The 17,079-nt window shown below is 33.7% G+C and overlaps 1 protein-coding gene across 1 annotated transcript in view; it reads left to right on the top strand.

Annotated features, from left to right (window-relative positions):
• Positions 1–3,211: 3,211 nt before the first annotated feature.
• Positions 3,212–17,079, top strand: part of so (SIX homeobox 1 protein sine oculis) — a 99,725-nt gene continuing 85,857 nt past the window's right edge. Inside the window, exon 1 of the mRNA XM_072538783.1 lies at positions 3,212–3,442. The gene's annotated coding sequence lies outside the window, so the exon portion shown is untranslated. The remainder of the gene's footprint in view (positions 3,443–17,079) is intronic.

Below are 17,079 nucleotides of genomic sequence, written 5' to 3'. Positions count from 1 at the left end.
GAACGCGTACTCTCGTATTAACGATAACCCCGGGCATTCACATATTACATGCTCTACACCTTCGTCTTCTCGTTCGCACTTCTTGCATAGAAGTGTGTCTACTAGCCCCAGTGTGTGGAGGTGTTTGCTTAATTGGCAATAACCAGTTTAAAAACCAACTATCAAGCGTAGGTTTTTCCTAGTCACTCATAAGTACTTCTTTGATGCTGACTTTTCAAGTTTACTTAATGTTTACCCTGGCAAGTCTAGTTCCTTACCCTTCTTCCCATCTTTTTACGGATTGCGTGTGGAAGTGACATTTGACAATTTTAGCGATTGTTGTGATTGACCAACCAAAAAGATCTCCAGGTCCTCAGAGTCTTAGGCCTGCCGTCTTCCTAGCTCCTTGGTCAGCAATCCGGTTGCTTTTATTCCTATTGTGCCCTTTAACTCACCAGTATGATGTTATTACCATCCGAATCTTTAGTTAGTGACTCGTGACACGTGGTCTATTCAAGGTTAATAGCGTTTGTCTATTATCTATGCAGATTATTATAGTTTTCCCGGCTATACCTTTTTGCTATATCCCGCATCCTGAGCCTTCTTTCATTTTGGAGCCATCGGTGTATATGCAATACGCATTTGCCACGTTTCACTCGCTATACTTAATTGTTCTGGCGAGATGCGAGTCGTTCAGTGAAGGTATGATTTTTTTTTCAATCCAGTTTGGTTGCTGTTGAGGCGCTAGAACCGGAGAAGTGTGTTTTCATTAGAATCTCAGCATTTTCGCAAAGGTTGGAAATTCTGCTACCATCTTCCTTCATTAATATGCCGATGTGGATCCTTTGAGAGCGCTTTTTGTAGCCTGGAAGCCTGCAGGAAATCTTCGATTTCCTCACAGTAGGCTCTCCAAGCAGCTCTTTGTCTTTGTCTGTAAACTTTCTTAAACTCTCTGAAGTTTGATTGATAAGAATTCCAACCCCCTTTTAGGTTAATGTGTTTTGCACTATTCAAAACTGTTCTTGCTGTCTTTTTAAGGTGTTTCAGGTCAGTACACCACCAAGAGTTGGTTTTGCAACTTTGCTGGACCTTCCTTATCGGACACTATTCTTTATAAGCATAGCTTATTTTGTTTTGGATTGTTTACCTTGTACCTATCCAATTCTGTATTAGTTCCTGGAGTTAAAGTTTTTTTATTCCGCAGAGCATCTTCTAAGAGTCGTTTGTAGAGTTCTACATTTGTCCTCCTAGGGTTGCGAGAATTCATAAGGCCAAGGGTTTTTTCCACGCTAATAATTTAGCCAGTGGTGGTCAGAGATAGAGATATCCTCCGATACCTGCCAAATTCTGAATTTTATTCAATATTTCAGCTCTTGCTAGCGTGATACCCATAACTGTTTGGCTACTAACATTAATAAAGGTAGGTTCGACGTCTCTATTTAAGATATACAAATCTTTTCTGATAATACAGTCATAAAGAGACTTACTCGAGCGTTGTTATCTCTGCTGCCCCAGACTAGATGGTGAGAGTTCGAATCGCAGCCGATAATGAGTTCTACCTTCTGACTGAGACAACGATCTACCAAATGTTCAATCTGCTTTGTTGGTGGTAGGGTGGTTGCATCTTAGGGTAAGAAGACCGATGCTAATATCAATTCTTTATTTTTGCCCTTTCCCCATGGGCATTTCACTTTACCGCAGTTACGTCTGAAGTGCAAAACGGCGTCATGGGGGAGGCTTTGATTTTCCTGGGAACATATCGTGAGTATCATTAACTAGTATTGTGAGTATAAAAATATAATAGTAATTTCTTAGGTATCTAGTTGATTTGGTGATTTATGCAATGCTAAAAGATCAGCATGGTTAAATTTAATTCTAATTAAAAACTACGGTTTATATCATCCACACAAAACGCGTTTTGGAAAAGGAATAAGATTATAATAAACAGTCTGAATTGTGTGTTAATAGAGGTGTTACTTCTTTTATTTTAAAAAGTCTAATTAGCGATTAGACGTTTGCTGTCAAAAATACATTGGTTTACCAGTCATACTAAATTAAATATTGATGTCTAGACAAATTGTAAATTAATAGGAAATAAAAAAAAATAAAATTAATAAACATTTTATCAATAATTTAAGTCTAACCAAAAGTAAAAATAATAATAATTAGAAGGTGGAGCATCTTTTACCTCCCTCCTGGTCTAAATTTTCAGAAATATACGTCGATAAAACATTGAAATCTTTTAATTCAATTTTTGTGCGAATTTTCGCGCCTGAAACAATTCAAACGGGAGAAAATCGAAATAAATAGAAATTTTAACACAATACGATGTACAGGAAAATGTGCCCTTTGTAAAAAACTGAAGTAATTATTAAATTGGTCCAATAAAATAATTTGCATGTTTAATTGTTAAGGCAATTTGTAAAAACAAAGTATGCTTAGAAAAAATATAAATATTAAATTTTTCTTTATACCTCCCATTATTATAAAAATATATTTGCTTATTTAGAAAAAAATAATTTAAGTTAGTTTTGCGGGACACGGGACGTGATAGCGAAAATAGCTGCGGTACGGGACGCGACAGAGGAAGAAGTGACAAGAACCTGTCCCACGTCCCGGTGTCCCATGTGAAACCCTTAATTGGGTTTAGACTACAAAAATATGGAGATACTATAGTCTATGCACGCTATACAAGCCGCAATCATACACAAAAAGAAATATCATTAATAATATCCACAAGGTCACAACGTATTTTATTCCATATTACTTAGTACTCAATTGACCGCGGTAAATTTTAATTGTGTATATTATTTATATAATAATTTAACTAGAAATAAATAAATTTTTGCGCAATCTTATCGAAATCCATAATATAATGAATAAATACCAACTTTAACTTACCAACAATAAGTTCCTTATGTGAACTTTTGCACTGTGCCCATATCTGATTTACATACTACATACTTGATCTAACAAATATTAAGAAATACCATAATCCATAATTATAAAATAGTACCCTATATGGAATCTACTGTTTTGTTTAACAAATATATTCCCAACTGCGCACAATCTCAGAATCTAACGAATTAATTACTCGGTGGGAGATCCGCGCGACTGATACATCCCTCAAAGCTCCATGCAAATCCAAGTGCTTATATTTTTTATCTCCGAGAATTTCTATAAGCGCACAATGGCAACACTGCGCTAAATATAGAAGAGGGTTCATCACAACACAACTAGTTTTACTTGGCAGTTGAAGGCGAGGTTGTATAAGAGATGTTTTGTATAGTACAAATTTGAAATTGAATTTTCTTATCTCGTCTCTCGTGGACTAATTATTGTAGTGGAGATATTCGACAGAAAGTTTTCTTAAGAAGTGTAGGACGGATAATAAAGTGTTGTGGTATTCAGTTTAGTGTTTCAGTGTTCTTTATTCCGTGTCGTTAACTTTCTGGAATTTGGCGTAAGTATAGCAAGTAACATACATGTTAAAAGTACCGCAATCTGTATTTTCGTTCAAATATATTTTGATACATGACAAATTTAAAATAAATGTTTTATTTGACGGTTCAACTTCCATATCGGAAGCAGTTGTCAAAAAAGTAGAAAATACATACAATTTTTTTCTTCGTGATAAATTTAAAACTAATTCATCCAATTCAGAAACTAGGAACTATAATGTAAAGTAAATTTGGTAATTATTTATTAAAAGGGTAGGTAATATAAATTTCAGATTCCTAGAAGTCCTATCTATTTACTACACTGCTACAGTAAATTTTATTCTACTCAAATTCGTATATCAAAACTTTAAATGCAATATTTATTAGGAAACATTTGTTTTTCATCTTAAAATTAAAAAAATATATAAAGCAGATTCAAATCTAAAAGAAAATCGGTGAAAATTGAACTACTAATGAACTCATTAATACAAAAAATAATTATGTGAAAACTTACTTCAATGCTACATTACTTTCAAGTTTATAAACAAGGCAAGAAGTTTGTTTTTATCTTTTCCAAAAATCTAAAAAACGTAAGATAGATCATACACAAGACACAAAGAGTAGAATATACAATAATATCGCTAATATATTCAAACAACGCGTAGAAGAATAATGTACAGATTTTCTCGCTCGATGATCTTTAAATATATATCCAAATAGCTAAAGAAGTACTGTAGTTTGTACAGTGTTGTATATATCTCCCTTGTTTTTGTCAACATGTACTAATATACGGCTTCTTTACTCGTCTGACATTTGTCCCACTTCCATAATTATATTAAATAAACCTGTCAGCCAACTTATTCCCTTTTCTCTTAAATCTGTCCGCCCACAGTCCTCCATGGATATTATCTGGTAGAACTGCTTTACCTTTACCTTTCTTTATTTTTTGAAGTAATTCAAATGACAGTATCCCAAATGATGACCATATTCCTTCAAATAGTATCAGGACTTTTTTTTTAACCATTACATTTCTACTTCGATGTCTAGCACAAGCAACTTCTGTAGTTGGTTTATAGTCTCACTAATTATTGATATCGCCTCTTGAATTAATTGACTCACATGTGCATTATGTTCACCAGTATTATGAGTCTCTCCTCTGATAAAATATCAGATATAGAAGAATGAATCAGAGAAGCTTAGCAGATCAACAACAGGGTTTTCGTACTGGAAGATCGTGTATGGATGCAATATTCGTCATAAAGCAAATTCCTGAAAAATCACTAGAGTGTCTGTTTGCCTTGAAGAAAGCATTTGACAGAGTAAGACTCAAACATGTAATCCATCTTCTGTAGTTCCCCTGGATATCATTAAAACATCTTCCAAAACAAGAAAATGGAAGTCATGAGTATGATATGCAGTTGATGTTAAATAAAATAAACACCGTAGTAAAAATATATGGCTTGAAGATAAATGCTGGAAAAACTAAATGCATGGCAATCAGAAAAAACGTACTTTTAAGAATACAACTGCAAGTAGATAATGCTCCAATCGATCAAGTGAAAACATTTAAATACTTGGGAATGATGATAAATGACCAATGGGATCCTCAACAAAAAATAAAATGCCGTACCGAACAAGTAAGACAAGCTTTTATCAAATTTAAACCGGTACTATATAACCGTAATCTTTCCTTCAATCTCCGCTACAGGATGGTTAAAACCTATGTGTGGTCCATATTGTTATACGGCATGGAAACATGGACGTTAAGAGTACTTTCCATTAATAAGTTGGAGGCCTTCGAAATGTAGACGTTGCGAAGAATGTTCCGCATACCATGGACAGATAGGGTGAGGAACGAGGAAGTCTTAAGAAAGGCAAATATTGATAGAGAACTACTCAATTTGATGAAGGTACGAAAAATTGGATACCTCGGCCATATTCTGAGAGGAAAAAAATACGCAATCCCTCAACTAATCATCCAGGAAAAATTGAAGGCAAGAGAGGAGTAGGTCGCAAACAAATGTCGTGGCTACGGAACATAAAGAACTGGACAGGCATAAATAACACTGGCGATCTTTTGCATGCCGCAAAAGACAGACGTCTGGCATTAAGATAATTCGCCAACGCACTATAGGTGCACGGCACTATAAGAAGAAGAGGAAGTCAGAATACATTGATAACTTACAGAAGCTATCAACATAAGTAACGGAATAAGATAGGAGGGACTCGTTAAGCCCTATGCTCTTTAATTTACTCATGGATGAAATCATGTCAACAAAGGAGGAGCATACAGAATGGGAAACAATGTAAAAATGCCCTGTTGCGCAAACAACGCTGTATTGATAGCACATGATAAAGATAGTCTGTATTCTGCAAAGACTAGTCCACAGATTTAACATGAGAGCAAAAGAATTTAATATGAAAATCTCAACTCAGAATACTAAAACAATATTAATCAGCAAAGAACCAATCAGATATAAAATATAAATCGATGGCATCAGTATTAAACAAGTAATAGAAATAAAATACCTAGGAATTATATTGTCCAGCTATGGAGACCTGGACAAAGAAGGAAGAGATCAAGTACGGAATAAATTGACAGATTGAAATAAAACTGCACACGCGTTCATATGTGTACCAACATAACAATTTTATTACACCAGTGCAAAGCCTAGCTTTCAAGAAAAACCCCTTTTACTTTACAACCTTCTTAGCCTTCTATCGTCTATTTTTGGACATAGGCCTCTCCTAACTCCTTTTAGAATGTAAAATATTATTCATTTTAATACGAGATGAATTAGTCAGTTGGTCATATTGCAATAGGTAAGTAAACGTCGATAAGGATTCCTTTTAACCCTTTCGGTCACGCTTTTTTTTAGCGTAATGAAAAATATTTTGTTAATAATTCCTATCCAGTTATGGTATTGTTAATGTCATTTTGTAGGAATATTAGCATTTTTTTATTAACATAGGACCCGTTTTTGATGTCGCCAATTGACGACGTTGTGACTAACTGGTTACAAACTAATGAAGTATTACATATACTTTTACAGCTAAACGGTAGGATAAAAATACAGTCATTATTAAAAAAAACATGATTTAATGATTATAATACATTAAACAAAATTACGGTTTAAGAAATTGTAAAAAACCATTTTTATTTTTTGTCAAACATAGATGTACTTTACATTTTTGACTAAAAATACGGGAACTGCCTTTACATTCTGGGAGTTTACATCGTGTTGAAGATTTCGTTTCTTCATGCAGTGGAAAATGTGCTATCGTGTCAAATCTTACATCATCAATACGCCGGTTTCCCCGGTTCTTTTTCTTGTTCAACGGTTCTGATTTAGTTTCATTTGACGGGCGCCCTCTTTTTCTAGCTCCTATGCGACTTAAAATCAAAGCTTCTGCAATATATGCCTTAAAATGAACTAAATCTAAAGTTTCTTTAGATGGTCGGAAAGAGGAAATCTCTTTATTTGACTAATTTTTAGATCTAAAAATAACCGTGAAAATGATTATTACTAAAGTCGTTGACATATTATGGAAATTTTGAAGTGTACTTACTTATCTCAAAAAATATAATAATTTGAGTAGCGTCATTAGCTTTCATAAACCGTTGTGAATGTAAACAGAGAAACTGCTTTAGTTCAACTGGAATTTAACACATTGTATTACGGATCGTAAATCTAATTAAGATTGGATGTTGTGAGATAACTACACTGTTGCTATACCATAACATCCTGTAATATTTACTTAAACAAAGTTAAAATACCTGTGTCGACAATTGACGACACAGTGACTGAAAGGGTATTTTTGGACATAGGCCTCTCCTAACCCCTTCCATCGCGCTCTATCTTGAGCAACAGACTTCCAATTTGTTCCGGTTATTTTTTTGATGTCATCACCTTTAGAATGTAAAATATTATTCTTCTTAATACGAGATGAATTAGTCAGTTGGAGAGATTGCAATAGGTAAGTAAACGTGTCGATAAGGATTCCTTTTAAAAGATTTTCGTTTCAACGCCTCATTTATTACTTCAAATTTCCAGTCCTACCCTCGTATTCAATCATCTCAGCCGAGCCGTTAAACAAAATATTTTCCACAACGATTAATTTCTTACCACCCAAATTCTTGTCTTTATCAGATTGAACGAATTCACTTAGCATTTTTTATCCCCTTCTTTTTAAAATACCTTAAAGTCCGACACCTTTATATAATTTATTAAACCGTTTCTTGTTTTATTTTGTTTTATCACGATTTTAGTGTGGAGTGAGAAGTTTTGTGTGAACTATTTTTCGTCTATTTTGGAGAAATAAATAATACAGAAACCATATATATAGAGTGTGCCAAAAGAATAGGGACGGTCGAATATTTAGCGAAATTTACATCGGATCAAAAAACTGAAAAACACGTGTTCAATATTTTTTAAAATCTGTCAATTGACACCAAATAGGCTCCCCACTGCATCTCTTGGATGAACTATTTTTCATCTATTTTGGAGAAATATCCAGAAATAATTATAATATGTAATAATAATACAAAAACCCCGAAATCCTCCGAAATAAGAATACAGAAATCTTATCCCAGAAACTAGACACGATACCACCTGAAGCGAAGTCGAGTGGGAGATTCATAACCAAGAGCTAGTTATAGATAAAGTCCCTAATGAGCAGATTCCTTAGCTTTTCATACAAGAAACTTAACCTGTTAATACACAGCAGGACAACAACGAGCTGCGCGATAGTGCAACCAGCAAGTGAAATGGGAAATGGTACGTGCCGTACAAGAGTTTAATTGGACAAACCCACTTAGCAGATCACCACTATCAAAAATAAACTCTTGTAAGAAACTGGGTGCGCTGTTACAAATTGTGAACACTGAAGTCCTACCCAATTATATCGTGGAACCCCATGCATTATAATGTTTGCATATGCTGATTTAGTGTGCAGCAACATCAGTTGCTAATGTTATGGACATTAAGATCAGAACACGACGGGGTACTAATATCGGAAGGACCGAAAACATAATTGTACCCTGAGAAAAACGACTAAGTAGATACTATGTTAGTAACAACCGGAAATGCGACAAAGCATTTCCGGTTTCAAACTTTATTACAATTCAAACTGAATTACACTTTAGAAAATGAAAATAAATCCTACCCGAGCCAAGAAGAAATTGATCAAGTATTGGGGAAACTTTCAACACCAGCTACTTATAACAACAATGCTGGATGTATTGAAGAAACGATGAACAACTGTCAACACTACAGTAAAGCTTGGTACACATATACGAGCCAAACGGTATGCGGTATGGTGTACGGCAGAAAAAACCGCTTGCGTACTGTTTCATCGTGACTCATCGCGACCCAAATTGTTGCGGTTTATTCCACGACTTCAAAAGAAGCTCGCCTTTCAGTTTGGACGGCGCTACTAGACGCAGCGAACATTTTTATTGACTCAACAAATCGACATTGTGTAAATCACGTATTCCTTCCCAGAGAGACGTGAGAAAACAGTAAACTGATTATTGTACATCTTTTTATTTTTGTTAAACAAGCAAAAACAGAAACGTAAATCAGTACCCAAATTATAAATAAAATGGTTTTATGGCTTTCCATGGATCGAGATAAGTATGCGATCAGTACGATGTAGATATATTTTCAAGGATCTGTCCGTACGGTACGATCTGTCCAAACGGTACGTATACCGTTTGGCTCGCATATCTGTAAGCGCCTTAATATTCCTTATGGACCTTTCACCATTGAAGAAATCTCGAACATTGTCAAAGAGCCTTCATAACTGGAAATCTCCTGGACCAGACGGAGTCCAAAACTTCTGGCTAAAGAAATTTTGGAGCTCATGAGCTTTTAACAATATTAATTAATAATAATGTTATTTCTAATCTGCAGGAAACACCAGCATTTCTTACTCAGGGAACCACTTATCTAATATCGCAGGATCAGAATAACACCCAAGATCCAGCCAAGTACATCCCAAACTTGTCTTCTGACTTTCACTTAACGCAAGACGAATTATGAAAAACTTTGGAAAAGTCCAGACTTGATTACGGTGTTGCCAAGTTTAAATGGTCTTAGAAATATTAATACACCATAGCACTGTGTTTGGACATTTATTATCGTGGTAATCAAGAAATATATACTGAAAGACCCTTCACTGAGATATGAAATTGAATTAGCAAAATCAAAAATGAAAATTAAGTAAAACAAATCAGGTTTTAAACAAATATTTTTAGAATTATATGGAATGCGTTTATCTGGGTAAAGTAGAAGTGTGAATTTCATTTTAAATTAAATGATATTCAAATTAAATAGTGAAAATAAAAAAAATGTCGACATTACATCAGTTATTAGCATATCATGATATGTATGTTATGTATGACAACTTATATTCTAGTGAAATATACCTTAATATAGCCACACAAAAGGTATAGTAATTATTATTTGATTACTAGAGTACTGAATATACAAAATTTTGGGTTGTACATAAAAAACGAAAGGTTATTCTGAAATACAAAAAGAGTGTATCCCATCTAAAAAAAAAACAAAGTTTCACTGCACTAAGTACATATGGATGGAATAATAATAATGACAGGTATATTTCCTTTTTCACCACTAGAAAATATTCAGCATTGTGTTTGAATTTGGCCCAGCAGGTCATAAATAAAATTAAAAAACTTCCAAGGACTTAACGAACACCATTAAAGATGGTGCACTAAACCACTTATATTTTATCTCATTTTTGTTCTGCTTGCTGGCTTGCTACATACTTTATCCCAATTTCTACTACTTTACTGTTTATTAATGTCATAAATGAATGAAAATACTTACATATCAGTACAATTCTAATCTATACATCCAAAGTAACATGATATTGATAACTCTATAACAACGATAACATTATCACGTTACATTGGATGTACAGATTATGTGGAATTGTATTAATGTAAGTATTTTAATTCATTTATCTTACATTACTTTATTAAAAATGACTCATATAGTTAACATCAGAGTGAAGCTGGTAAGTTTGTAAACAGCGAAACCGGTAGCCCATTCTCTTTTTTTAACTTTAATAAAACCTATTATGGATTGTGAGTAGAAGACATGTGTGCTCACACCAGCAACCTTTTCATCATTTGATTAGATTACTTTGTACTTGTGATCTTTTGGATATAACCTGAGCTTTTGATTTGTAAGTAGACCACTCTTGTCGAGGTTTTATTTATAAACACGATTCTGACGACAATTATTTTGGGTATAAAGAAACTGACCATCTCGACTGTCAATTCCACTTCTCCCTGTCTCCTTTGAGTCCTGCACTCCATAAATGATCTGCTCGGAGTGTGATAAAAATCTCTAAATTTTTTCTAACTTTGGTAGCTATGTTTAATTTATTTTTAAGACTGAGAACTTTTCATGTTACCTTCGTATATACCGAGTAAACTAAGCTTGATTTGAATGAGTGAAAAACCTCATCGTTTTAAAAAATGTTCAATCCCGAAATAGATACATGCCCGGATATTTTTAATCTGTTAACCCATACTGAGTAATAATTCCCGAATTCCAGAATGGGCTATTATGACATTTGAAAACCGATGATGAGACAGATCTAGACGAAATTATGTGTTGTTTTGAAACAGAAGCGATACACAATCGTAATGCACGTCAACGGGGCCGCTAAAAATAGACTCAATATGTCGGAAATCAGGTCGTTTTCTTTAAATACACTTGGAGAACATAAAAACTAGAAGTAGAAAACATCTCATTGAGACCAAGGCGTACAAACTGATGTTTTAAATAAAAAAAATATGTTAGCGTTTAGATTTCTGGTATGTTTATGTTTTTATCTATATATTTTTAAACTAACTCAATTCATGGAGATTTAAAACCGTTACAGCATTGAAACGAATAAAAGACAACGGAAGAAAAATTCAGCAAGGTGAAAATCAGCTGAAAATTCAGCAAATAGAAAATCAAATTTACAATATGTACAAGCACGGATTTAGAAGAAGGATTTAGAAAATTCACTCATCCTCGATACCTACCTACGGTTTCAAAAGCATTGAGCTCTGATGGGATTGAAACTCTGGATGTCGAAAGCTTTCTGGATGATCTTATAGAGATATTCATTTAGACCCAGACTCATTTTTTATGTTTTTAAGAAGATTATTTGGAATGACTCCAGTAGTAGAGTATAATAGGGATTGTAAAGGGTACCTTCCATTCTCCATTGTCTTCGTATTTTAATTTCCAGATCTCTGTCTTGGCGATATTTTCGTTATATTTAACATGTAGATTATTGCTGTTAGGTATCGCCACATCAATTAGTGCTGTTAACTAATATGACATCTGGTGTATTATGTGCCACTGTTTGGTCTGTCAGCACATTGTGGTCCCAGTCCCAGTATAGTTTGTAGTTATCATTCTCAAGCATACTCTAAGAAACGTATTGATAATATGGAAGATGGTTGGTTTCGAGAAGTTCCCGTTTGACAGTTATCTCTTGATGAAGGATCTTTTCTACTGAGCTATGCTGTTCTTATATTCAGTTGCAGCAAATTCCTGTCAGTCCCCTCTAAGATGTTGGATGTTTCATGGGATTGACATTCATATCGGCATTTGTCGTTTTGGGCCTTTGACGGTCTTTGACGATATATTTTAGGTAATTTTTGGTTGAAAAAACCTGATCCTGAATAGCGAGTAAGGAACCTTCTGTTTCAGAGAAACACAAGCTTCTGTTCGACGCTGTGTTGTCGACGTAGTCTTGGTTGACTTCATTGAGATATCGTCCATGTAGAGGTTTACTCATCCAGATGCGCGTTTTTTCCTCCTTAGAAAGATAGTTTATGCGCACGATGTGAACTAGATGTTTCAGCCTGTACCTAAAAATAATTTCGTAAAGCAGTCTGTTGTTGCAATTAATTGCTCACTTATATCCATTAGTCATCTTCCTCCTAAATACAGAGGTAATGTCTTTCTTTCAACTGCATTACGAGGATGATGTTTTTGGAGCTTTGTTCGTACTTTTCGCTGAAGGTTTTTTATATCTGTTTTAGGCCACTTAACAATACCTATACCAACAAAGGAATAATAGCTAAACGCGGAACATGAGTAGGTGTTCAGTTCCTTAAACAAATTTTTACTGTTAGGGTGTGAAAGAAGCAGCTGTTTTACCCGTCGTATAATTTCGCAGATCTGCAGCTCTTCTGACGACTTTTCTACATATTATTCCTCGTATATATTCTGTGATTTGACCAATATCCCTAGGCAATAATTCAATCATCCTTAGCAGTAGAATCCACTTCGTTTCACACAAAGTTTGTAGTTTAGTTTTCTTGTGTTGGAGACATACATATTTAATTTTCTCTCTTATAAGGTTTGACGTCTTGCTGAACAAATTTCTTAACAAATTTTGCTACTTCAGCCATTATCCAAATGCATTTGTCTAATACAGGCAGGCATTGAATGATTGTAGGATATGAATACCGATAGTTTCGCTACACCAGAACAGAAGTGCAATAGTCATCAGACTGTATGGAATAGGCTCGGCCGTTGTGCGTGTGCATTGTGAAACACTGTTCATTGTTTATAAAATGTGGAAAACATATTGTTGCATCAATTAATAATTAAACTCAAGTATTCTGTGTAATTAAAAATAATTACAGAAAATGATAATTTTGTAGACCCTTTGTATCCGCGCCTTTTTATGTACACCTATATATTTTTTAAACTAAATCAATTGATGGAGATTTAAAACTGTTAACACATTAAAACAAATAAAACATAACGAATGAAAAATTCAGCAAGCTGAAATAGAAAATCAAATTAAAGATGAAGCTCAAAAAGCGTATCCAGGATCATTTCTATAGCTCAGTCCCAAAATAAAACCAGGCTCAATAAGGCATTTCTTTAATAATTGACAAAAGATTTAGAAATTATGTATATAACTTAAGGACAACCAATAAATGAACATATCGTCGGTATACTGCGAAAACCAGGTAAATGTCGGAATACCGAAATCGAGAAAAAACGTTTTTAAAGTTTAGTTTTTTATTGTGACTTAAGCAGTCAGCTTGTTTTTGATATTAGGTATTCTATTGAAAGATGCATATATCTGAAATGATTTAGGTTGAAAAAGTTGAGACACCTATCTTGAGTAGTCCTAAATTTAAATTGGAAATGCTATCATTTACCTGGTTTTACCTGTAAATCTAAATAAATCAGTTACTCTTCAAATAACATATTTAACACAAATATAATAAACCGTGTATATTATTTTCCAGTTTTGTGATCGAGATATGAGGCTTTTACTAGGTAATAGCAATGTTTTAAGGTATTAGTCGATATTTATGACATTTAACTGGTTTTCCCTGAAAATTTTATTAACAGCTGTTTGTAGCTATAGTTATTATTTATATGAATGATAGGCAGTTTTATAGAAAAAACAAATTTATTTCGAATATAATAACAATATTATATATTAAAATAATAAGAATATTATTATGAGGCTTCCTAGTTCGATTCGTCACTGAAAGCAGGCTCTGGCAAGATGTCTGTTACATCATTTCCCGTTTTCAAATTACGATACCACCCGTGGTATTCCTCCGGTATCACTCCCTTATCACATAGCTGTTGTACCAAATCTCTCTTTTTTGCTATATTAATTGGCAAATGTGCATTATAAAGTCGCTTAAGTTCTTCAAGATTGCTTCTATTAGTTGATAACTTGGCGTGCTTTTTTCTTGTTGACTGCCGTGCAGTATCAGTAAGGAAATAATTGAAGCTTGTTGACATGTCATAATTAAAATAGAGTCTGTTTGTCTCTCCTTTCACGAATCTCATTCTTTTTATCTTCAACCACATTATTTTTTCGCCGTTTTGGTCTTTTGTCCGGTTTTTAATTAAAGTGTGTGACACATTTTTTAAGTCATAAAAGTCGTAGTATTTAAATTCTTTACATTTGTATGGTTCTTACATACTTTTTTATCATCAACCTTGATATTTTTAGTTCCTCTTGCAAATTGAAAAACAGACAAGTAATTTGGCATCCCATAGACAGATCTGTGTTTTTTTAGCGGTTTCGATGCTACTATGCATAGAGTCAACTTCCATATAGGAATGTCCAGACTCTAAAAATCTGTGTTCAATAATATTTAAATGGTCTATGTTTTGAACATCCCATAATAGTAAGGCTGCAATATGCTGATTACGATTCTGTCCTCCGCAGGTATCAGAAAATAAACTTATTTCACTTACATATTCTGGAACACATTTTGATAAGTAGTGGAGTATAATGCTTGCTATTTCAGAACTTCCTCGTCTACCGTTAATTTCTGACCAGGCAAAACAGTAAGCTGCATTTGGTAATGCGGCTTCATATACACACAAACTGTAGACGCATAATTTTCGAGAATAATATAGTTGTCCAGTCAATCCGCTTGGAATCTGTAGATCGAAAGTAATTGAAACAAAATCCCGTTGTTCATTAAATCTTTTCTTATCATTTTGTTTTTCAAGATTACATACTTCTTTTTTTTTGTGCTGTTCTCTGTAATTGTCTTCGATTGGATTTGTCAGTTGGATTAGCCCTATCATATTTATTACAAACTAAACATTGATCTTTTTAGGAACAAAAAAGCTTAAATTATAGTCGTTAGAAAATATTCTTCGATATGTAATTTCGCTAACACCAGTTTCTTCTGCCCACAGACATTTATATAAAGTTGGTACATTTTTCTTATACTTAAATTTTTGTCCAAATATCTACGCTTTGAACTTTGGCGAATATAATGTGGGCCCATGGTTGAAAAAGACTCAATATGAGCCTTCACGATTTTTCGGGATTCACTGCTTGTTTTATTTGGCGGTGTATGCTTGCCTGTTTTATCCATATCTGCATAACAGCCTAGAATATACAAAGTGTCTTACAAAAAAATTTCTCACATACCTGTATGTCTTGACCGTTCAAAGAAAAGTAACACTTTTTGGAAAATACACGTGGTTTTTTTAAACTTCGACAAACTGCAACGACTCTCTTTGGTGGCTCCATTTTAATATGTGCAATAAGAAAAATTTTCTGGTCTATATATTCTAACTTCCAATAATTACGACATAGTCTTTGTCTGTAATCTTCGCTGAAATAACTGGCACATTTGTAAACGCACTCTGAACAATTAACTGATTTTGGCAATTTTGCTGGTCTATTCTTTTTTTTATTTCATAAGGCAAACCCTTAGCACGCCTCCTTTTTGCGAAATTTATTACTCATTCTTTGGAGTTATAATATAACAATGTTATAGTGTGCGGGAAAATAATAAATAATTTATCTGTGCGGTTTAAAAGTTTCTAGGAGGGTATCGAGTCAATAATCGTATTTTTGTCTAAGCTTCAGTAGGTAGATAAGACAGTACATGTTTGCGAACATATTAGGAATTTTTGAAACCGATTGTAAAATAAAGAGCGTAGTTTTTCCCATAATTTCTTAGCAGGTACATCTGTTAAGTTTCTATAACTTTCTAATTTACACGGAAACTTTGTGAAAGACAGGGAAAGGTATGATTACGAAGAGATTTTTTTTTTCAATTTAGATAGGATGGAAAAAGTCTGGTGGGTAGAAAATTGAAGAAGCGGATTGCTACGAATTATTTTATGAACTGAGAAGCGAAATGATCAAAATAAGGGACGAAAAAAGGAAACGATCTTAAAATGAATTTTTGAAGAAATCAAGAAGTTGTCAAAGCAGTGAATTTGTATCGAAAGTTAATTTAATAGGTGACAAAGAAAAAGTTGTGAGTGAAAATGTTTGTTTACGGGAGTCCTGAAGAGATTGAATACAACTCAGTTCGAGATACACTGTTAAGTTATTTGCTTTCCTTTTTTGAAGTGGCTCGAGAATTTTATGATACTAAATTTGATCTGAAGGAGACAAACGACTGTGGTTTTCAGTCCGATATATTTCAAAAAAATTTTGGAAAACAAGTGTTTTTTATCCAGGCCAGAAATTGACTGTTTGCATTGGGAAGTTTGTTTTTATTTGATGTTAAAATGATCTTTTCAGATTAAAGTGCTGGAGTCTTCGATTTGGTTACAAAGATAGTTTCCATGTAAAAGTATATATTTTTGAAAAATTTATTTCAAGATCAAAGCGTTATGAGGTTAAAAGAGAACAGAAATATACTACATAAAAGATGGAAATAACAAGATATAATATAAACCACACAAAATGGTAAAAATCTGAAAAGAGTATTACACCAGAACATGGAGAATAAAGAAAAAGAAGTTATCAAAACAAACAAATATAATTAAAAATTGGAAAGCTGGAGGGAAAATGGAATAGAAGCAGAAATGATGAAATGGATGGGCGAGGAAGCCATAGACTGGTTCTGAATCATATCTAATGAAGCATTGAAGCAGAATCAAATACCAAATGATTGGTAAAATAATCTTATTTATCGATTTATCGATACAATCGATACAAGAAATGCGACAGAAACAACTAGGAGAACTATGGACCGATATGTCTAGCTCAAGTAGCATTTAAAGTATATCCTGGTACTATACTCTAGCAAAGAAATAATGAACTAATGATCTTTTAAGTTATCGTATAATTTAGCTGTCCCTATAATTTCTTTTTTCTT

Source organism: Diabrotica undecimpunctata, chromosome 7 (assembly GCF_040954645.1).
Source record: "Diabrotica undecimpunctata isolate CICGRU chromosome 7, icDiaUnde3, whole genome shotgun sequence".
In the NCBI taxonomy this organism is placed as follows: domain Eukaryota; kingdom Metazoa; phylum Arthropoda; class Insecta; order Coleoptera; family Chrysomelidae; genus Diabrotica; species Diabrotica undecimpunctata.
This window is presented reverse-complemented; position numbering and strand designations above follow the sequence as displayed.